Source organism: Thunnus thynnus, chromosome 23 (assembly GCF_963924715.1).
Source record: "Thunnus thynnus chromosome 23, fThuThy2.1, whole genome shotgun sequence".
Taxonomy (NCBI): domain Eukaryota; kingdom Metazoa; phylum Chordata; class Actinopteri; order Scombriformes; family Scombridae; genus Thunnus; species Thunnus thynnus.
The window spans coordinates 18,169,374-18,193,537 of record NC_089539.1 but is presented as its reverse complement, the minus strand read 5'-3'; the positions used below and the strand labels follow the sequence as shown (position 1 = coordinate 18,193,537).

At 41.1% G+C, this 24,164-nt stretch overlaps 1 protein-coding gene across 5 annotated transcripts in view; it reads left to right on the top strand.

The window, feature by feature from the left end:
• Positions 1-24,164, top strand: part of magi2a (membrane associated guanylate kinase, WW and PDZ domain containing 2a) — a 236,932-nt gene that overhangs the window by 126,481 nt on the left and 86,287 nt on the right. The window lies entirely within an intron of this gene.

The following is a 24,164-nucleotide window of genomic DNA, read 5'->3' as shown; positions in this document are numbered from 1 at the left end:
TAAACCCACATACACAGAGAAACAATGTACAAGGTTAGACATACAAGCACAAGTTACAATAATGCCTCATTCAAGCCATGTAGCTCCAAGGCGGTGAGGGTATACGTCCAATATGATTCCCTTTCTATAACTGATTTATGATATTGCCACCCCCAGTGTTAGGAGTGACTCTCTCAATACCTTTGAATTTAAGGGAGGCAGCAGAACCATGGTTTCTATCCTTGCAGTGACTCACAATAGTGTAATCCATGTTTTCATTTCTTATAGCTGCTATTCTCAGTGTAAGATTATGTTTTGTTCGTCCTGTCTTGTATACGGTTCGTGCGTTCCTTTGCAAGATATTGTATGTGTGCATATGTGTTTCTGCTGATGTAAAGTACATGCAGAGCTGCAGCTGCCATCCAGGACTCTGAGGTTTTGTTTTCAGTGTCGTTTAAGGGACTTTGAGACTTTGTTTTATCAACTGGAGCATGAGTTTACATTTTACACTTACACAATAATTACAAGCTCTGAAAAGAGCAAGAGCTGATTACTAATTATTCAATAAATCGTTAAACAGAAAATTAATCAGCTACAATTTTGATAATTGCTTAATCATTTGGGTAGTTTTAAAGGGAAAAAGGGAACTTCAGTGCTTCTAACATCGTGACTTTGACCTTGCACATGTGTTGCTGCGAATGGAAGTAGTTAACCTTCACCCGTACACACACACCCCCTTGACCCGTGGAGGATACTTTTAATGCGACGGCTGCCTGCGAAATGCCGCCATATTTCATATGTCTTTAATGAGACAAGAGCAGAGCGGACAGCAGTCGACCAGACCGATGAAGGACTTAACGGCACGAAGACTCTAAAAGAGACGGATTAGAATATAAATGATTAATTTCATCATTTTAATCACAGAGTTGAACGTAGAGCTCAGTTAATACGTAATAATGAAAAATCTCATTTTGCTCAAGTGGATGTTTCCTTATTGTTTGTTTTTTTTCTGACCAACACTCCAAAACTCAAGTATATTCAATTTGCAATGATATAAAAACGAGCAAATATTCACACCAGAATATACACCTGCTTTTCTTACAGACCCTGACGCAGGGGTGTGCTGCGTTTTCTTCTCCTCTCTCAGCACTGCCAAATCTAGAGAAATTCATTTTTAAGTATCAACTGTTGTTCGCTCGTCTAGTGGCTGAGACGACTGCCAAGACATTCCCAAATGCATACTCTGCATTCTGTTGTTTCTTTCTCACCAGCTCATTAACACTCACATAAAAGTACACATCAACCAACACACACACACACACACACACACACACACACACACACACACACACACACACACACACACTCGAGCATATTCTTCCAAAGCAGGAGCCTCGCACACGCGTGCTGGCAGACTCGATAGCAGGAGCAGACGGATATGAAGACTTGTTTAACTTCGCTCGCTAAGTCGTGCGGCACGTCAGAAGTAGCTTGTATCACGGTTGAAGAGAAACACACACACGCGCGCTCCTCGCATATGCTTTCACATATGCGCTCCGCACACACGCTCGCTGAATTTATCACGGCAGGAGCAGAACCACAACTGACACAACATGTTAAAATAGTGGTGACAGACGCTCTCCCAGGAGCAGACAGTATGGTACGGTTACAAATAAAGACCAGCGTAGTGTGTGAGAGAGAGCTCCCAAAAGCACCAGAAACGGTCCCGTCATTCGGTGGATGCAGGGATAGAGAGTGAGCTTTTTTAATGGGATGGATTAGGCTTTAATGAAATTGGGATGGATGTGAGATGAGGTTTAGAATAGATAAATCTTACTCTCTATTTCTGTCTTTATGTGTCACTTTCCCACCTTCTCCCTTTTTTTTCCCGCGCTCAAATTCACACACACACACATCCTCTGCTCAATAAGAGATCAAAAGGAGGGGAAGGGATGATAAACCAGTTCTCCTCCCCTCTTTGTCTCTCCCCACTCTCCCTCTCTCTCTCTCTCTCTCTCTCTCCAAGGTTGTTTGTGTATCTCTCCTTGGCAGTGTTTGTGAGCGGCGTCTCCCATGACACAGAATGTCTATTACAAAGCCTTTAGCCCGATGTAGATTAATGGAAAATAATGAGAAGGGGCGCATAAATATGCATTGCCACTCTGTTGAGATAAGCATAATGGTTTTCCACTTTAGACACAAGCAAACAATAACGACATGCGTACTCAATACTAGAGCTGAAACAATTAGTTGATTAATTGATTTGGCCGGAATAATCAACAACAGTGTTGATAATTATTTTATTGTTTAGTTATGTGTCATTTCATGTAGAAGTCATTTGCTGGTTCCAGTGTGTCAGATGTGAGAATTTACTGCTTTTTCTCTGTTTTGTGTCATCGCCAATTTAATATCTTTTGGTTTTGGACTGTTGGTTAGACAGATAGTATTTGTAGACGGCACCTTAGACAGTTGTCACTACACACTTTCATTATCTTATCGGTTGTTTGGTCTATAAAATGTCAGAAAACGGTGAAAAATGTCTCCCAAAGTCCAATGATGCAACTTAAAATATCTTGTTTTGTCCCAAGCAACAGTTCACAACCCAAAGATATTCAATTTATTATCATAGAGGACAAAAATGACTGAAAAAGGTTAAATTTTCTGTTGATCAACTAATCGATTAGATATAAGCAAGAATCTACAGCCATTCAACAAGCTCTCGGAGGCTCTCGGAGGATACACATTTGGACTTTTCTCGGATTAAGTCAGCCGTAATGTCAGCTGTAGCCTCTTCTTTCGGACCAAAAAGAAGTTGTTGGCGGTGTAAACAAAAGCTACGGATACCACTTAGAGAAGAAACTCATAGGTGAAGCCTCAACACTCTAAAACACATGCATTGACCAAAAGCACAATCACAAATAATGATAAAGTGTGCGTTTGAGTGACGGAGAGACAGTGACAGAGAGAGGGGAAGAGAAGGTGAACTAGTAGTGCACAGCCTGGCATTTTGCACACAATGTTTCAAGTTAAAACTTATTTGGAAATCAGCTTTGTCACTTGTTGACTCACCTGCTCAAACCTGTGATATTTCCTAGCAAGCTTACCTGAACCCACCTGACCCGCGGGTTGAGGGTCGAGCCGAGCGTCGCTAGTACAGCGAGTACTACTTGAGTTGAATTGGATCATATTAAATACCCACTTCAGCCTCTCCGCAGCCCTCATTTGTTTCTCTTCTCTTTCATCTCCCCATGTATATCCCGTAATTTGTCCTAATTAATCTCTGCTGTTATTCTGGCCTTTTGTCTGACTTTTGTGTTGGAAAGAGATCAGTGTAGCTTAGAGACTAGGAGTAGCCATAGAAAACAAACAAACAAACAAACAAACAAACACATAAAAAGCATCAAGGCTAAGATTTAGAACATCAAGGGCACAAGATGCTAACATTGTGAGCTCAAAACAGACCTCGTGCACGTTTTCACATTCATTTGAGTGCTCATCCCCTCATTTTCTTTGCTTTGTACATTTATTTTATTTTTTAAAGCATGCTTGAGTCCACTCATTTGATTTCAAACTGTATTTATGCTTTTAGTGTAGCTTTTATGTAAAGAGGTGTATGATAATGATGTAATTTCAATCAGCTTTACAGTAAAAGTTATAATACTGTAGCTTTATTTGCAATCAAATCCTGTTCTTTTGTACTTTTTAATGTATTTACATCCATTAATTACCTCTCTATATAGTAGATTTCATTGCTAGTGGTGGAGTCTGCCATTCCCTCACCAACACTATTTGTGATTCAAGACGTATGTGTTAATAAGAAATGAATAACAAGGACATTTAAAGCTAATAAATAAACCACTCATCAGTATGTAGACTTCAGGGACATATCTCAGAGGACGGTTGATGCGTGCTTTCCATTTTGTTGTTTTGTACTGTCTTAACTTCGCCTCCAAGCTTTCAGTTCAACTACTTTCTCTGTGTCAGTGTGTGTGGTCTCCGAGGATGTCTGTTCAGCTATTTTTCACACCTATCCATCAGTTGTTTTTTTTTTGTTTTTTTTAGGGCCATTCCCAGCTGTCTGTCAAACGGACAACCATCCGTCATGATACGCTGTCAGATTTTTCTGATATTGTCTAGATAATCACGCCGGGTGTGCAGGATGTTGTATTTTCATGCCCTGCCCCCACCTCTCCCATCACTTTCCTTCACCCATCACCACAAATTTGTCAGGGAGGAAGAACATTTTGGCGTCTGCAGAAGTGATGCAATGGGAGTGATGTTTTATGTATTTGCTGACTATTGAGTGGATGATGTAAGAAAAATGAGGATTTTCTGCAATAAATCTGTCAAGTTTTTGATTACTAAATGTCCACCACCCCCCCCAAAAAAAAGTGACAAATGAGAGCCCAAAGTGATGTCTTCAAAGTGCCGGTTTAGTCTGTCAACAATTCAAAACTGTTCAAAAATGTTTGAGGAGTTTGAACCAGAAATTGTTTGGCATCTTTGCTTAAAGGAATAGTTTTTGGTAAGTGTGCTTATTCTGTTGTTTTGCTGACAGTTAGATGAGAAGGTGCCACTTTCATGTCTTTACACTCGATATAAAACTACAGGCAGCAGACACTTAGCTTAACTTAGCTTAACTTAGCTTAGCTTAGCTTAGCTTAGCATTAGGACTGGAAGCAGAGGGGAACAGCTAGCCTGTCTGTTCAAAGGTAATAAAATCCGCCTACCAGCACCTCCAATGCTCACTAATTAACATGTTATATCTTATATGTTTAATCCATACAGAAAGCTTGGCTAGCTGCTTCCCCTTGTTTCCAGTGTTTGTGCTAAGCTAAGCTAAGTGGCTGATAGCTGTAGCTTCATATTTAGCGTGCTTTACGGAGTTATCAATCTTCTAATTCTCAAAATTCATGAACAATTAACTACTAATAACAAATTACTTTAATAATAAATCATTTACCAAAATGTTCAATGAATTAATCAACTTCTAACAATTCAGTTTTTAATTTTTAGTGTGTCCACTCCCTTTTCTTTCCTCTTTCTTCTTCTGTGGCTCTCAACCTCCATCTCTTCTTTTATGTCAGCAACAGTCAACAGCGTACACTAAAGAAAGAACATCAGGTCTAATGACTCGCTTAACATCATCTCTCCCCTTTAGGGTCTTTGTATCTTGCTTCATTTCTTTCTTTCTTTTCATTTTCTTTCCCTCTTTGTTCCTCAACTTGAGCCAGCTCTGAGGTAGAAATGAGCCATCTGGTCTCTGAGGACTTATAGCAGGAAGAACATGTCCCATGGTGCCCAGTTCTATACCACCCTCCCACAGGATTATGGATGATAAAAACAATGCCTTGCTGACCCCTCTTTATTTCTCACACATGATCACACGGCCGCTTCATCCCTGAACTGATTGTATTCAGACCTCGTTCTTACATAAAGATCGTCTGTGGATTTTCACTTTCCCACGACAGACATCTATCGCATTTCCCTCTCTTTTTCCTTCTCCATTTCCTCTATTTTTCTCACAAGGTTGAAACAAAACGCCACTGCCAGGCTCTGAACACGTACTAAGAGAAAAGACCAAATTACACCAATCCTTGCTGCCCTTCGCTGGTTACCTGTGAGTTTTAGAATTGATTTTAAGATTTTGCAGCTTGTTTTTAAAGCCTTGAATGGTCAGACTCCTGTCTATATCTGTGATCTACTAACTCCTTATGAGCCTGATCGCTGCTTGAGATCCTCCAGCAGGGCCCAACTACTGGTTCAAAAAATATCGACTTGTAACTAGAGGGGACCTGGGCCTTTGCTGTTCGGGCCCCTCAGCTGTGAAACGGGCAGTAGCCTCTTTTAAATCTCTTATTAAGACTCACTTTTTTCTTATGGCTTTTTCTTAACTTATAGTATTTGTTTTAACTATTTAAATGATCTTTTCTTGTTAATATTTTAAGTTTTGGATCACATTTACTTTTATTATCTGTTTTTATTTGTAAAGCACTTTGTAGCTTTGTTTTTGAAAGGTGCTATATGAATAAAATTATTATTATTCTGTATCAAAACCCAAGATTTATATTATTCAGCTGATTATTTCACCACCCCCTCTTCCCTCCCTTCATCCTCTTTAAGTCTCCCTATAACCCTCTTTCATTTCTACCCATCCAAGACATTAAGGTCTAGGGAGACACTCTCATAAACAAACAAGAATGCATGCCGCATCTCCAGGGAAAAAATATCAGTTTCTGGGAGGATTTTTTTTTTTTTTTCCCCTTTCCTGCATATTTCATTTATTTTTGCCTCACTTTTCTGCGGGCGGTTTTGAGTTGAGGAATATGGGGCTCTGAGGGTCCATGATAAGGGGCTTCCATCGGCTCCACACAGGGACAGGCTAGATAGGTGAACACTAAGCTGCATGCCGCGTGGTTATCTGTCAGCACACACACACACACATACACAGACCCACTTTTCATATATAATATCCACACATGCCCTTTGATACACAGACGTGCCCACCGACACACCCTTATCATTGCTCATCTATCATTTACTTACTTAAAGGCATGCAGGATTTTCCTTAAAACTAAGTATAGACTCATACAAAAATAATCCCTCTCAGTCATCACTTATGACCCTCTAGAAGTGTGTGGTGGTGTATGTATCTACAGAGACCCTGCCCTCTGCCTGTATTTTCTTATTTTCTTATTATTTTGCTGTGTTCGGGACATTTCTGGACGTCAACCTTTGGGCAGTGGGTGTGTAGCCCACCGGCCAATAACAGCGCACAGGTGTGAGATTGCATAAAAAACGTAGCGACCAGGTCACATCACTGAGTTTTATTTATATACTTCAGTGTTTCCTCTGCTTCTCCTTTGCTCTTTCTGTTTGACTGAGGGCGGGGCTGAGCTCCACACACACACACACACACACATGCAGAGCAGAGAGGCCACAGCGGGTACATTCACACAAAATGTGCAGCACCTTCCCGCAGGGTTGTGCGGAGGTGTGGACGTGTTTATTTCTGCTTTACAACGTAACCCGCCGTGCGTTCTCACTATCGCCACTCGCTCTCTCGCTCTGCTCACAGCTCGCTCCGGTGTCGTTGAGGCGGGGAGGACGGGGCCGACTTTGAAAGCTGTGTTTACAAACGCCAACCGACAAATCCTGCATATATATCATGCATATATATACATATATTTATACCTTTATGTCCTTTATATACTCCAAAGCAGATGAGGACAGCAGACATGGTTCTGTACATATTACAATATAATTTGGCGAGCTTGAAAGTCCATACAGTGCACACAGACATGAGCAGATGATGAAATTTATGTCACACAGACCCTCACAGCTACAGATGCATGTAGTATGTTTTGCACTTTAGAGGGAGTCGGGCTTTTACTGTAACAGCAGTTCATTTGCATTTTATCTCCTTTTTCTCTTCATTTTCCATCACCTAAAGCGTTTTCTGACTCCGCTTGTCACAAGAGGACCTTGTTTACTGTAAACTTTGATCAGTGTCATCTTCTAACAAGAAAAACAACTTTTGCGTGCATGGGGACATAAAAGTTCAAAGGAATACTCTAGATTTTTAAATACTCTCTACAAGTAGGCTTGAAAGTTGCCTCAGAAAGGTTTTGTAGCTTGGTCACACTTGAAAGTACCACAGCAACTCATTCACCAACCTCGTGAAATAGGTGGTGCTGGAAGCTTGGTGACATAGTGACTCAATCACTAACCGGACATGCAAGCAATTGTAATCGTGCCATCAACTTCTTTTCCACAACTGACTTCAAACCACGCTGTTCTCTTTTGTCGACTTTTTTGTTGACACATTTTTGGCTCCCCGTTCTTTGGTTGCATAATTGTGCCCCTTAGTTTACATTAATATGATTAAATATTGCTCCGCCATATGTTTATGTGGCTGGAGTCCTTATTTCAATACAGCAAATCAAATCTCGAATAAGCATAGCTTTCTATCATTGGCAGAGCAGACGGTCACACTGAGCCTGATTGCATCCTGCTACACAACACAAGGGCCACAGAGAATAACACACATTCCTGTTAAGGTCTCCTTCTTATGTAACTTACAAACCTGAACATCCGTCTTGTGCTGCACCTTAGCTTGTTGAACAAGCCCACACACATGCTGCTCAGCTGTAGCATATGGAACAGCTGTAAATTCAATTCAATTCAATTCCATTTTATTTATATAGCGCCAAATCACAACAAAAGTCATCTCAGGGCACTTTTCACATTGAGCAGGTCTAGACCGTACTCTTTAATTTACAGAGACCCAAGTGTTCCCCCGTGAGCAAGCAATTGGTGACAGCGGTGTACCTTCAAATGTCACTTTGTACCTGTTAGATGCTTGTTTGGTCATTGCTCTTCAAAATCCCTGTCAGTGACACACTGTCTGTCCATGATTTGTAGTTACAACAGTTCTGTACGTTGTAGCACCAGTAGCCTGCTAGCTAATCAAACAAGCCTCCAACATGCTATTTTTCCAAAGACCTTTTTTCTTCATTCTGATAATACAAAACTATAAACAATACATTTAAGAAACATGTTGACATTATTTTTGACTGCAAAGAGGGATGATTAAATGTGATTTCAGTTGGACAGAACATCTATAACAACCTCTCAAATACTGCAGTATTGTTTACTTTTACCATTGATTTGAATGTTCAGTATGCTCCTAGCAGTCTTCACTTTGTAAATAAATTATAACCAATGTATACGGTTCAGTGGTGGAGAACAACAACACATAGAATGCTTTATATATGCACGAACAGCACCAGTCAAAAGTTTGGACACATTCACTCATTCAAGGGAATGGGAACATGTGTCCAAACTTTTGACTGGTACAGTATGTACTGCATACATTCCCTGAGCTAACATCTATTGTATGCAAAGTTACTTTTGAAGCCGATCCTCCCCAAACACACTCACATACATCGATATGCGTAACCTTTACGAACTATACGTACATTCACTCTGCTCACCTGCCATTCACAAGAGTGTGTTTCACAGCCTCAACATGTGTGCAGCCCACGCGCTCCATTCAGCCATCATTAGCGCTAACACAAGGAGGCAGATTAATGTGTGAGGTTTCCAGCAGGTGGGAGAGGTAGAAAGGTTAACATAACAGGAGTGATGAATGAATCTATTTGAGCCCCATCATTCTGTTATACTCCACTATTGTTGCTGTAATGTGTGCCACTCAGAAACTGTCTTAATCAAAATCGATTTTATTTTTGTCTCGCCCTCCCTGCTAAACCAGTGTGGCATATGAATGTGCTGCATATGTTAGAATGAGATTAAGTGTATTTAATTAAGCCGCAGCCAGATGGTCGTGCTGCTGATTTTATGCTGCCTTATGTTTTATAGTATATATTATAACCTTATAAAGCTTTTCAATGTTGTGGCAGCAGGATGAATGTGAATGCTTTGTGTCATTGGGGGAAGTGTGTCATGTGAACAGATCGTTCTTTTTTCCTGCTGCCATTTTTCTTTTGTTTGGATTCTTTTTTTCTGTTCTTCACTCTTCTTACTGAGTCCCTGTTGTTTTCCTCTTTAGCAAACGTCATGTAGGAACCCCCGGAGGTGACAGAGATATACAGGGGATTGAAACGTTTTCAGATAAAGAGACAGATACAGTACATCCTAATGGAGTCACTACAGACTCCTTTTTCCACAGTTAAACAGCTGCATTTATTGCAAATGTTCTAATATTTTGTATTTGGAGCTGAATGTTTTCCTTTTGCCCTTATTAGATTTTTTTTCTTGGACATGTCATGTCATCAGATAGCTCAAAAAAAACTTTGTATGGTGCATTAAGCATTATATCGATTAAATTAGTGTTAAAATACCAAATACCACACGAACTTTGTTGATGTTGGACATCCGTCTTTGGCACCTCTGTATTATTTAAATCCCATCTGAAAATCCTTGTTTTAGTAAATAAGTAAGTGGTGTACAATGAAAGGCAATAAAATCCCGCAGTGGTTGTAAGTCCCACCTTGTTGCGGTGATGTAGAAGTGAACTCGGGGGTGTGTCAGTACACCGTGACATCACAGTCGGGTTTGGTTACGGGTGCAATAGAGGATTCTGGCCAGTCGATAAGGTGTAACTGCATCCGTTTCTCCAAGATGCATTTGTAATCTCCTCTCCTCCCGTGTGTGACCACGGCGGTGAGCGGTAAGTGGAAATGACCACTCACAGGGTCTGTCCCCTGAAATTAGCTGTCGTTCTCCCCTGTCAAATTAGAGCAACAAGAAGCGGCTGCGGTGAATCCATCACATCATTCACAAGGCGCACCGACCCGTTCGTTTCTGATCCGCTGATCAATGCAACCGGTGAATGATCTATGCCTGGGTGAAAATCTGTGAAGACAATAAAACCTTTGTCATGCTTGTGGTTCATGAATACTGATTTATTAGCTGTATTGTTGTGACTAAATTGCTTGAGTGCATAAGTTATTCTTCTGGCGCTTTTGGCTTCAGGTGCTTTTCCACCACACTCTACACTAGAGTGGGGCTTACCTTGATTTGCATATAGCAATGGAGGAAAACCAAAACAGATGCAAAAAACGTGTGTGATCTGACCAACGGAGATGCAAATATGTGGCTGTGTGTATTAAAGCTTGTCTGGATTTTTCCGGAAAACTCATACAACTGTAAAGGGCAATTGTTTCAGAGTTTTCCGGAAAAATCAGTCTTCCAGCACTAAATGTTATTTGGATTTTGAACTGTATTTACAAGTCGGAAACTGTTAATAACACGCACTAATGACATGAATACTGCATCGGATTCCTTTTTTAGATTTGTCGTCTAATCATTTGTCCTTGTGGGCGGTGATGGACTACCCCTGCTGGGTTTTTTTCCCACTTCTTGTCATTTTTAAGGGCGAGATGATCAGTCTTCATGATGAACACAGTTAGAAATCGACTTTCTGGTGTAAACAAATACACTTCTTCTTCTTTTTTGCCGCTGAGGTATGAACTGTCAGAGCAGTCAGTCATCTAAAATTACAGAATATCCTTTCTCACCTGGACAGGTGAGCGACCCATCCATCTACTGTACGTCTACAGCGTCACGCCGGTTTCCTCTACCTTCTCTCTTCTCTGTCACTCTGTCAGTCCTCTCCCTGTCCCTCGGGGGTGTGTCTCTTTATATTTATTGCTATTAAGCTGCTTACTGTTCTCCCCATCATCCATTCATCCATTCATCCCCGAGACTGTGCCACTGCCTTTTGATAGAGTGCTTATACATATATTATTCATTTGATTGACTCCCTCTAATCGCCTCACAAGTGGCAGAAATTAATCATTCCAGAAATCCCATCATTTGCATGCTATCTGGGGAGTTTTGGCGGCTGTGTTATGGGAATCTTTTTTTTTTTTTTTTTTTTTGCATTAGCCAAGGGAGGCAGCTGGAAAGGTGTAGACCAAAAGGAGAGACACTGAGAGCAAGGGAGGGTCACTTTGCTCACAGCCAAAAAAAATCAATGAGGCTGGATATTCAACACTAGTCTATGGTTTATATAGTGGCCTATAAAACCTCATTGAAAAAATATATATGGCATTTGATGATTTCTCTGTGGGGGAAATTGGATTAAGCCCAGTGTCAAACACAGTCTGGCCTTTTTCTTTTTTTTTCTTCCCTCTCTCTCTCTCTTTCCCCTCCTTGCTCGAGTCACCCAGCCCATAACCATTAAACGCTATAGGAAGAGAAACCTAATTACATGGCTGAAAGTGGCCGTAGTGAGCACTATTAAAAGCATCCAATTAAAGTTTGCGCGGCACTGGCAGCAGCATTCTGGTGAGGGATTATTTGCGGAGGTGGAATTTGATCTGCCACACCGAGAGAGGCCGTCCATTGGCCGAGTTATCGCAGATGGATGGCGAGTGGGAGGGGCTTCGGAGCAGTCCGAGTAATTGGATCCTGAATTAATGGATACTTGTATCAAAGAGGGGAAGAAAGAGAGTGACAGTGTAGAGGGGAGGGGTGTGGGGGGGGAGAAGATAGTGAGGAAAGGGAAAGAGGTCCATTGCAGCACTGGTTTATGAATGTGAACATCAAGAGAAGATGCATTACAAATACTTGCTGATACTATATCATTATTTCTGCTATGGGAGCCATGTCTACACCTCTGAGATCAACAGTACTTATGAATGGATTATTGTGAAATTTGGTGGACAGATGAGGGTAAAAAACTGCTTTTGGTGTTTTCTGTGGCAAACCAGAGTGGGTTTTCAGCCATGAAATAATAGTGAAGCAACACAAACATGTGAGAAAAAGAGAGAGAGATAGAAACTCGATCGCAATTCTAAAGAAAAATCCCAGTTTATTACAAGAGAAGTGGTATTTTTGTAGTTATGGCCATCGTTTCTATTGATTATGATAATCTTGTACTCAACAAAGTAATGCTGAGTTCTGGGAACACGGCGGCATCTCTATGCTTATGTCTGACGGGACAAGAGATCCCTAATGTCACCGGGTAAATGTGTGTGTGTGTGTGTGTGTGTGTGTGTAAAAACAGACAGCTTGGGTCATAATTTTGCCATTAAGCTTTGTTTCCTCCTCCAAATAAATTTAACTGAACTCGGGAGTTTGTTTTAACCGTGTCTAATGGTCTGGCTGCCCGTGTTTATTGCCCCATCTCTCACTCAGTTTGCAGCGTCACTGTGTGAGTATAATTTTATTATTACAAATCAATCAGTGTGGAAAACACACACACGCGTTTTTCTTGCTCAGGTGCTGACAAGGAAAAAAATTTTAGGTGCTTCCTGAGGACTTGCAACACTGTAAAATGTTCCTTTTTAACATATATTCTTGATTGCATTCAAAAAGGGAACAGTTCACAGTGTCGCACGTCATTTGAAGCATTTATCAGCATTTATCAGACTTATCAGCTGGTTGATTTATGTGTTGTGCTCTCTCCAGCGGTTTAAGTTGTCACCTGGCTGCAGTGATGGACAGGTGTACTCCAGGACCCTGTGACATCACTGTTGGGGTGTGGTTGCCAGCAGAGAGCAGTGAGAGACTGCTTTCCAGCCTGGTGTTAAGTTCCTCTTCAAAGAGAAACTGATATCATGGAGCAAGTTAATTGTCGGAGCAGCTGATTACAGCATGTAAATGTGGTTAAGCTGATTTGCAGGTGATCTATTAGTCTGTTAAAATTGGGTTAAATTTCTTGAAAATTTTAGGTTTTTCATACTTCAACATTTATTTCAATGGCATTTCAATGACAATATTCTCAATGTGTAACACATTCTGGCCAAAATTACAACACTAGAATTTCCCTTGAAGAGAATAAAAGAGAAAACAATATATTTAATTTAAAACAAAAGTGAAAGAAAAAATGCAGCTATGAGTTTATATCAAGCCAGACAATTGTTTAGACTTGTTCTGAATGTTTACCAGCTCGGTCATTTTTAAGGATCACTTGAATCCTGCATCACTGATAATTGCTTTTCTGGCATTTTAAAGAAAACACATTGTGTTCTTGCAGACACAAAGTAAAGACAACTCGCCGAGTTCACGTCTACTTCTGACAAATGGCCTCCCGGTTTGTTGATCTCACCACCACCTAGCAGCACCTCTTCACTCCTCTCCATCCTTCAGTCCATCCCTCAGAGGAGCATATCTATCTAAACACAACCTTCATTATTATTTATAGAAACATTTTCCGCAAACCATTATTTGCTCCGAGTATAGCGCATTACTCTGGAAGCTTCCAGGAACACTTTTATTTTTTCTATTCGCCCAGAGCAAGTAACAGGAAGGAAGATTCATGAATAATTTGCAGTCATTTTTTTCTTTTCTTTTTTTTTTTTTTTTAAATTACTATTCATTATGCATGGCTTTGTATTAGCTTGGATACTTAAAAGATCCTTTGGACAACTTTGGAGTAAATTTTTTGTTGAGGCGTGAAAAACCCGTGATGCCTTGAATGCAACACTGACAACAAAATCAATGCTTGTTCTTGCAGGTGTCAGCTTTGTTCCCCATGAAGCCAAATTAGTTTTTTATTCATGTTTCATCACAAGTGCCATCATTAGAGCTCTCTTAAGTCACGGTGCCTCAACAGCGTGTGCCCAAACAGCAAGTTGCCAGCGAAAAAATCTCTTTCACCGGCTGAGGTCATCCTCTTCACTGTCACAGTGTAATTGCGATGCAGAAAAAAAAAAAAGCTTCTTGTGATAGATTCAGGCTTGAGGAAGAGCTATGAGCTTTCTGTCTCTTTACTCACAACTCCTACTCAGATTTATGCAGCTTTGATTGGCCTTAGCATAAACTCTTACTGCCTGATTGTTGCAATTTGCGTCAAAATTACCCTCCCTCTTCCAAGAGTCTGGAATTAACACAATGTAATCGTTCCAGTGATTTCTCTGATGTCCATTAAGGAGTAACCTCCATAAACCCACTTAGAAATCATATTATAAAAGATGTTCCTTGTGATTAGTTTGCCTCAAAATCAGAAAATTTACACTTTTGCTTTTGTATTAAAAGTAAGAGATCCATAGTTACAGTGGAAACAGATATTAGCTCATTCCTGTTGCACATTTGCCTAAAAATAATGTTTATATAAGATACTATTACTGAATTTAAGCCTAAAAAAACTAGCTGGCAGCTAACTTACTGACTCTAATGAAACATTACATGTCCTGTTTACATCAACCAAAGTATGTTGGATATTCTGATGGCAAAAACTCAAATCCTATTCATCCCAAGTGGAAAAACAATACATCATCATCCATTTATATACAGATGTTTGCTGTGTGATGAAAACATGTGGACATACAAGCAAAATACTGATCCAGAGCATGTTTATCACCAATGACATGCCAACTGATGACGTTTACTGAACGAGTAGACTAATTTTTTCTAAGTATTAGACATATTAGCTATGCAATATCACATTTAAATCACATTGAAGTTATTGTGTAGCTCCCTGGTCACAAGCAGCACCTACAACTACTACTAAGTACTAAATAAGTGAATGTTTTGGTCATTAAATTGGTAACACTTTACTTTAAGTCCACCTCTATTTATTTGTTATGAGTTGTATAAACAGTTAATAAGTGGTTTATAACACACTATAGTGTAGTTGTAAGCAGATTAAAGTGTTTATTGATCTATTTGTCAGTGATTATGATTCCTCCTGTGGGCAGCCATCAGTAGATGCTGGGTTTCAGATTCAATAACTGGTGGATCATGATTGAAATCATTTTAAACACAAGTTAAAACAGTTTGATGATACTTTAACTGTGTGCTTTGTGCTGTTTGGTGTGTGTTTTCTTGTTGAGTTTTGTTTATTTGTATAAAGCCCTTATGTGCTGTAGGGACGGGTATTGCAAAATAGCTGTGGTTATAAATGCTGTGGTATATGGGTCCATGCCACAGTATACATTTTTCCTTGTAGAAAAGAGTAAATAAATAAACAAGCTTATAATAAAGGGAGTGAAAGCCGAGCAAAGTGTAAAGCTGTTTGGGGAAAGTGTGTGTGGGAGGGCACGTTAAACAACACAGGCATGAAGGCATATTCCTGCACTTGTAATTGAGGTCTCCTGTCGCTCCAGCTGAAGAGGTAAAGCTTGCAAAGCGCCTTTACACGCATCACACACACACACACACACACATAGAGCTACTGTAGGTCCAATAGCAGGAGAGAGGGGCAGTGGTGATGGCAGTATGAGATAGCTTAGCCTCTGGTATTAAAAGGCCAAGAGGTCTCAGTATGAGATGATTACCACCGTGCGGAGTGTGATGATTATTCCAGTCTCTCTGACCCACCGGGCTGCCGGTTCAAATCTCCGGTTGATTCACAGAGGTTACTGGAAACACTCAAATTGGCTCTCCTGACATTGCAGCTGTTGACACTGGAGGACTGGAAGGGTAGGTGGTGTTTGATTGCATGCAGGGTTGAAACGGGGGGAGAAGGGAGGGGAGGGAGGGGAGGGTGGGGGTTGTTGTTCTGGTAGAACGGCCGGTCTGAGCTTTCGGGGCCGAGCAGTCGTGACGGGGTGTTATAAATGAATGAAAGCGGCGCGGGACGTCTCGACAAACTGATTGCGTCATCGGGTGGTAATGTGCTCGAGCTAGCGTGGCCCTGGCTAGGGGGGGGATTAGGCTGACACAGCAGCACGTTCACATCCCTGATCACTGCACACACACACAGACACACACACACACACACCCTGAAAAACACCCACCCCAGGGCCACATATCCAAACGGATGACATCAGCTTTCCCCTTAATCTCTCTATATCTCTGCCCTCTCTTTCTCTTCCCTCTTCTTCTTTTCCTCTCTTCATACCTGCCTGTTGTCGGCCGTGTGCGTGAATGACAACACAACCGGCCCTCCCTGGATTCAGAGAGGAAAGAGGAGTAGCTGCAGAGGATATGAAACAGCCTTCTTGTGTTTTCTCTGATATTTTTTCGGGGGGGATCTCTCCAGATTAAAGTTGGTCGACGTGAACGCTCGCTCAGCTGCTGCCTGTCAAGCGGGTGTGTGTCTCTTTTTTTTTTTTTCTTCTTCTTCTTCTTCTACTTTGTTTTCTTCATTTCAACGCCCTCCTCCTCCCTCCTCCTCCTCCCCCTCCACCCCCACCCCTGCAAACATGATGGCTTTGATTCCCAAGGAAGTTGAGATGCAGAGCAAGACCAAAGGCGATCTCTTTTAGTGGCATGCTGGAGGAGCGAGAAGAAATAGAGGGGAGCTTGAGATGCGATGAAAGGAGCCATTCACGTCTTCCCACGAGAGAGAGAGAGAGAGAGAGAAACGAGGATAGAGGAGCTCGCTCTGATTCACTCCTCAATGATAACAGATATCATGATGGCATCCCTGTGTAGGGGTAGGTTTCTTTTTTACACTGTGCATTTTTAATCTCGTCCAGCTCGGCTACGTACTGTATCGCAATTGTAGGGTCGGCCTCCGAATGCATATGAGTTACATCCCGAACATCAGGCTTGCTTTATGACAAACCGTACTTATTGCTGCCAACTTTTTTCGGAATTAACTACCCACGTCTCGGCCTGAATGTGTTTGATACAGCACTTAATCAATACCAAGAGCTCTTTACAATGACAAGCCGATCTGTCACTGTCATGGACTCTGTGGTATTTTATCACTCGCTTAAGTGTTTGACTGCTGTGCACAGGCTCTGGAGTAACATCTGCACTGAGTTAGGGACTTGCTATTCACAAAGCATCATCAGAGTGAGATGAGGACGTCATTACTGGTGATTAAGTAGAGGATATGTTTGTATCTGCATTTGTTGGTGTCCAGAGTAGAGCTGCAGCTAATGTGCTGATCATTTAGGTCTCTATAATGCTCATTATGATGTCCAAAACCCAAAGATATTCAATTTACCTCCATATATGACAAAGAAAAGCAGCAAACCCCTAAAAAAACTATGCTTGAAAACAGACTCCAGCGATGAACAGATGATCAAAATGGATGTTAATTAAATTTTTTTTCCGTCGGTTGACTCACCGTTTCAGCTCTAATCAGGAGTCAATTCAACTTTCTTTCATGTTCCCGGGTTGCTCTCCCTAACCTAACAGATGTGATTCAATTATTAAAATATTCCATTGACTTCCCCTCAAGTTAAACGTGTCCCAGAAGTTACAAAACAGTTCTTTCCGGTGGAATTATTCTTCTCTCAGCACGAGCTGTCTTTCTAATGAAAAAAGAAGTCATTCAGATAGCTTCAGTTCAGCTGTTTCTTACACTCCCTCGTCTGAGTGAAGGTGACTCATCAGCTGTGACTGGTTAAAATGTCAGAATCACATTTTTGCATAAATAGACGCTTCAGATATCTCTGTATAGATAGAGCATATGAGATTCAGTCATTATGTTATGCTAATTTGCAATAAGGTTCTTTGGTTATGTTTAACTTATAGAGTGGTGAATGCTGAATGATGATTTAGAATTTCAAATTATGACTTCTTCTACTTATTTATACGAGGTATTAAACTGTTAATAGTGATGTCAGATCTGGTGGGAAATATTATACGCTCACCTCTAACTGCATTAACACGCATTAATACATATTCAGATCGATTATAAGGGCGTCTTATCACGTTTTGACAGGGTATTACACTATCAGATGTTACAACCTGTCCTTACTTGACATAGTTTGGCAGGATTTGAGGCGTACGCTCCGGCTTTACACTGACATGTGTGTTAAATAACTTAGATTTCAAGCAGCCCTCTGTGATCTTCTCACACGAGCTTGCAGCAACTTTGAAACCGTATTTGCATATGTACCACTGTTCCTTACTTGCAGTGAAGTAAGAAATTAGGGAAGAAAATGCTCTCTTTTGGATATGTGAGCAGTATTAATTGAGTTTGAAAATGCCCACTGAGAGTTTGGGAGTACAGAAAGTAATTTTGCTGAGTTTGTCAGGCAGTGAGCGTTGGCCACTGTGAGCTGACAAGCCACAAAAAAAAATAGTTTCAAAGGGAATATCATGTGAAATGTTTTTCAGAGAATAAAACCCCAGCCGCTATTTACTCAGAGGAAACATGAGTGGAAATGATTTGTTAAATGGAAAGAAGTAAATGGTTCGCTTGCAATTTCTCCACTTTTTAGTTTCTTTAATGTTGCGATTAATGTCGATAACTTTTACTGGCTTCCGTGATCATTTTTCTCCTGTGCGTTCTCCGTTATATCACCTCTTCATCTCTTTATCGGCCCTCTCCGCTCAGTTCTCCCTTCCTCTACTTTCTCCTTGGGGGGGAGGATGCAGTCATCAATATCTCTGGCTGTGTTACAGGCGGTCCACCCAGCACCTCCTGGAGGGCAGAGCTATTAATGGAATTCAGGGGAGGGCAGCGTAAGGCCAACAGGCAGGGGAGTGTGGTTCAGTGGCTGGCTTGCTCCAATCTATCCCACATTACTGGCTGTCAATAAGTAGGGGAGCAACACACTGAACTTGACTGAACTGGAGTGAACCTGAAATCTCATTAAGTGGGGTAGAAGGAGTTGAAAAAAAACAACAAAAAAAACACCACCGATGTTTTGTCAAGACCCAAGAGTGAGGTTGTGCATCTGTGCTTTGCAGGGGAAACAAAACATTCCCGGTCAATATGATTAGACTGCAAAGCAGCGATATTAACTTTCATCACCAGCTCAGTGAAAACAGCAGCCTCCACTGCACTCCCTGCTCAATAGACTTTATTACCGCTTAAATGATATGTAATCACAGTTGATTAAGACCCTGCTCTGCATCATCAGTGAAAACAGTGAATAAGCGCACTTGCTGTCCGTGAAGGCAAAGTGCAGTGAAAGCAGCTTTCAGTGGTGGTGGTGGCGGCGGCGGCGGTGCAGCGGTTCACTGTCCTCCATCAGTCCATTTGCCCACAGGCGGCAGGCAGGCTCTGAATGGCAAACTAATCCATCCCTCTAATGCAAGAGCATTATGGCTGGCCGTCACTTCCTAATTGGCTAATGGCTAGATTAGGGTGGTTACAATAAGCCGTGCTGACACTGTCTTGGCCAGTCATAACAGAGGGTTTAGGGTGTAAAAGGGCAGGACCTGCCTTACACATCCGGCCTGAGGCTATTGTCCACTATACTGGCCTGCTGTAACAGTACAAAAAGGGAGAATACACACTGCTGGAGGATAGACGATACACAGTTGATCCTATTTCCAACCCCAGATCCACATTTACAGTTGCTATCTATACTTCTAGAGCGAGTTCTCCCTCTGGTTGTGTGGCCACAGAAGCAGCTTCTGTAATACAGCACTTACTCTATACACTTGATAACTCATACCCTCTAAACTCAACAAAATTTATATATACTGCGCCAAGTTGATTTACCCAATGAATGGCTAACAACGCCTGTATTTCACTGTGTGTTTGTATTTAAAACAGAAGGAGGGAGATAGACTCAATAATTTAACAATGCCAACAAGCTGCTTAACGTTAATGTCCACCCAAAGCTACAGCAATAACAGTAAAATATGTGTGGTGCTCGAGCTGTTTAATAAATTTAACGTTCAGCATACTTTCACTGCCACCAATTCTCAGTCCATTAGGGACAAAATCCCCTGTTTCTGAGCTCCACTAAATGCCAACAATAAAACTGGAACACATGTTCACGAACATTCCTTGTTAGCAAGCACAGTATGCTGCTTTGAGCTAAATGCTAACATCAGCAGGCTAACATGCTGATGATAATCAAGGTTATAATTCATCCTGAGGTGGACATGAATGTCGGTACAAACTTTCATGGCAACGATAGTTAAGACATTTCAGTTTGAACCAAAGTAGTGTATCAACCAACAGACCATCATTACCATCCCTAGAGCTACGCTGCTAGCATGGCTAAAAACAACTATGCCAATGGCAAGGCCAGCAATTCAGTTAACACCAATTTAGTGAGAAAATCCATATTTTTAGTTTCTGGTGGCTTTAATGTATTCAAATTAGGTGCTGTATTAGCCAGATACAGTTGAGCTCTGAGAAAAGGCCTTGACTAGCAGCCAGAGAGCAGCAAGGTGTCATGTTTTACCAAATTTCAGGATAGGACGACTTCAGAGACGAAGCATATTCTCCCTCACTCGCTTTTTCCTCTCACTAAAATATATGCTTACTTTTTAACCTGTGAAAGTGCATTTACATAATATCTCTCCTTATTAGACATGCATTATGTCCCTTATTTATTTCCTCTGTCTTTATTTACTGAAAGGACATTACACTGCAAGTCCTACTGTTCACACACAGCGTGAGATGATTAGCATGAATGCTCGTGGTATAATCACTTCCTCGGGGTCTTTGCACATGCTTTGACTCCCTGTCATGAATTCACAGTACAATCTCTCTCTCTTTCTCTGATGCCTCGGGATATTCTCTGGATTCTCTGCCTTTGTTTCAAATAGAGGTCAATGTTTCTGCTTTCCAGAGATTGTCTAGGCCCTCGTTGAGCATTTTTATATTGCCTACAGTTATCACAGGTTCAAATTGCGCTCAGGTTATAGTGTTGTTTTACTACGCAATGTGCAAATGTGAAGCCGAACATGGAGGTCATGCTTTTAATACAGTGTGTTTTATTAACATAGGGATAGCTTAGAGCTATGATAATGTAATCTGTAGGAGCACAAGTGCCAGGATATGAATCCGCTACAGGTGTTAGCTATGACCGGGGCATCCAGTAATGGCGCTCGGCCGCACAAGTGAGAGCTGGACTTGTGACCTGTGGTTGTGGAGTTGAATGTGGCTGGAGGACGTGCTGCACAACAGCAGGTTGGCTGCAGGCTAAAAGAGCCCACAACTTGTTACTCCCTTCTCATCATGTGCTGCCTCTTACCATACATCCCTGATTCTACCTGTCTTCATTCCCCTTAATCACCACAAATGACTCCCATGAATATTTCCTACACGTTTGCAACAAGGGACAAATGACATGCTATTCACTAGCTCAGTATCCGTTGTTTAAGTGGGCAGGTGCTGGGGTTGAAAGAGAGCGAATGTCGAAATAAACAGTGGAAATAAAACCCGGTGAAGAGCAGTAGTGCTCGAAACGTCACCACGGTGCAGTAAAATATAAGTGGACACTGGAGCCCGGCAGTGTGCGAGCTGTTTATCTGTTTATTTCGACATGATCTTTTTGTTGTCTTCGGAGACTGCCAGAAGCTGCAGTAATGGTGGATTTATACTTCTGTACAGTGCAGTCCCGCCGTAGATGCCTCCAGCGTAGATATTGATTTTTAGTTTAGCATCGGATTTGTTGATAACACCACAACACTTGAGTCATGCTATGCTTTGATTATATACCTCAAAATAATTCTGTTCACGTTCTTTTATTCACTTTGTGCAGTAGATCAATAATGGGAATATCTGCCTTTTTAGGTAACAGTGAAAAAGTCATTTTTACAACAAAGTAGGGCTGCAACTAATGATTTTTTTTTTATTATCCATTAATCTGGAGGTTATTTTCTCAATAAAATACATAAAATTAAGTGTTTTGTCTGTAAAATATCAGTGAAAATGCCTGTTATAATTCTGCAGAGGCCAAGGTGATATCCTTGAATTGCTTTGTATGACTGTAAAACAGTCCAAAACCGAGAAATATTTACGTTATAATATAAGACAGAAAAGTAGCAAGAGATCCTCACATATGAGAAGCAGGAATCTGACAATGTTTGGTATATTTTTGTTTGAAAAATGGCTCAAACAACTAGTTTTCTCAGCTCTACTGACACACTTACTGTAGAGATATCTCTGTAGCCTCATTGTGTACAGTTATAAGGTGTTGACGTCCCCGTTATAAACAGGCTCTCTTGCTGTGACATCGCCTCTTAACACATAAGTGTAAATCCAGCTTAACGCTAGAGTATGAACTAGTTTATCTGGTGGGATCCGTATTTCTTTTTCTCTCTTTTTTTTAATATTTTTTTTATTTCTCTCTCTTATCCTGTCTCCGAGCTAAACAGGAACTTGACAGATTGAAAAGGATGTCTGTGCAAAAAAAAAAAAAGAGAACAACAATACTTATTTTTAGTGAGAGCTTCCCACATACCGGAATTGGCCCAAATCCACAAAACACACCTGAGGGGATTTGAGAATCCCGACTCCTGCAGGCTGAAGCCTCTCTGACAACATGATGGACGCCGTATTAAACCTTAATGAGTTTCCCAATTTTCTTTGATTAAGGCATTTGTAAGCAATGATTATATTCCTTCCTAAAAAAAAAAAATATCCGTGATCATTATTGCACTTCAGTAGAGGTTGCTGTATTTTGAGAATCGCTGATATGCAGTACAGGATCATGACCCACATACAAAGGACTGAAAATCAAGAGGCATTGTGGTTTTGCCTCCTTTTAGAAAATGTCACCCGAGAGAAGTCCCCACCAGAAGATGCTGCTAAATATAGTTCTGCAACATCAAAGGTCCTCTCTGAATTGTGTGTGTGTGTGTGTGTGTGTGTATGTGCTGCTCAGTCAGTAGCTCTGCCTTTGAGGGAGGCTAATCTGACGGGTACACAAGCCCCCATGCAGACAGACACAATCAAGGAAGTCTCGGCTGGAGGTGCGACACAAACACTCACTCGCATACACGCGGTTTTTCCAGCGAATAACAGTGCTCCCTGCTGCTGATTTGCTCTTATAAGCTTTAACAAATCACTCCGTCAGCAGGTTCCAGTTTGGTGTTTTGGCTTCAAGGGTTGTCGACAGTAAATTTCTGGAGAGCGCTCGCTTGGAGGTCTGAAGAAATGCATAGACTCCATAAGAGAGTTTTGTTGCTTTAGGAGGAAGATGGTCGAACGTGCTGCTGTAAACATTAAAAACTGGGCTCAACCGCTGTAATCTTCATCAGAGAAGCTCATCATCAAGCCTTTGGTGGGTTCAGTTTCTCCATTTAAGGACCGATTAATCAGCATATTAACAAGACAACTTTTAGAAAGGCTTGGCGAGCTGCTTAATGGCCTCATTTGGATTCATTTTCTATTCATTACATTGTTTGATGCTGTCTGGAGAAAGTTGAAACCGTATCTCTGGACTGACTATGGAGCTTTGATGGAAGATGTTTTGCCTGAAAAGGCTTCTTCAGTTCAGAAATGTTCATGAGAAAGGGATTTTTCCTTTCTTTGTTTTTTTTTTTTCTTTTTCTTTTCAGTTTTTTTTATTTTGAGGCATTTTATGCCTTTATTTAACAGCAATAGTAGAGAGATGACAGGAAATGATGGCAGGAAGAGATGGGTTATTGCCTTGAACCCTAGGCCACCAGGGTTCCCCGGAAATGATTTTTTGGTTCACAGTGAATAGCAAAAGTTGATTCCAAATCTCTGAATTTGGGTTTTGATGGAAGACCTTTTGCTGTTCATTGAAAAGTGGAAGAATCATTTTGAAGAAGTATTGGATTAAAAGTCTTGGATTCCAACAATTTTTGTTACTTTCCCAAACCGACAAGCTCGCCCACTTCACACACTGACTGGCAAAGTTTGTGGAGGTGGAAAAAAAAGCCTGATCGCGTCATTCTCCCCTATGAATGATTATTGCATCTCGCTCCACTTTTACCTTCAAACATGGTTGTACCAACTGGTTCTTTTCAACCATTTTTCTCCCCACTGAGTAGTCTCAAGACCAGCTGATTGGTTCTCTTTGTGTAATTGAAAGCTCGGCACTCAATGCTTGGAAGAAACTGAAACCTTCATACTCTTGGCTCTTCCTGGA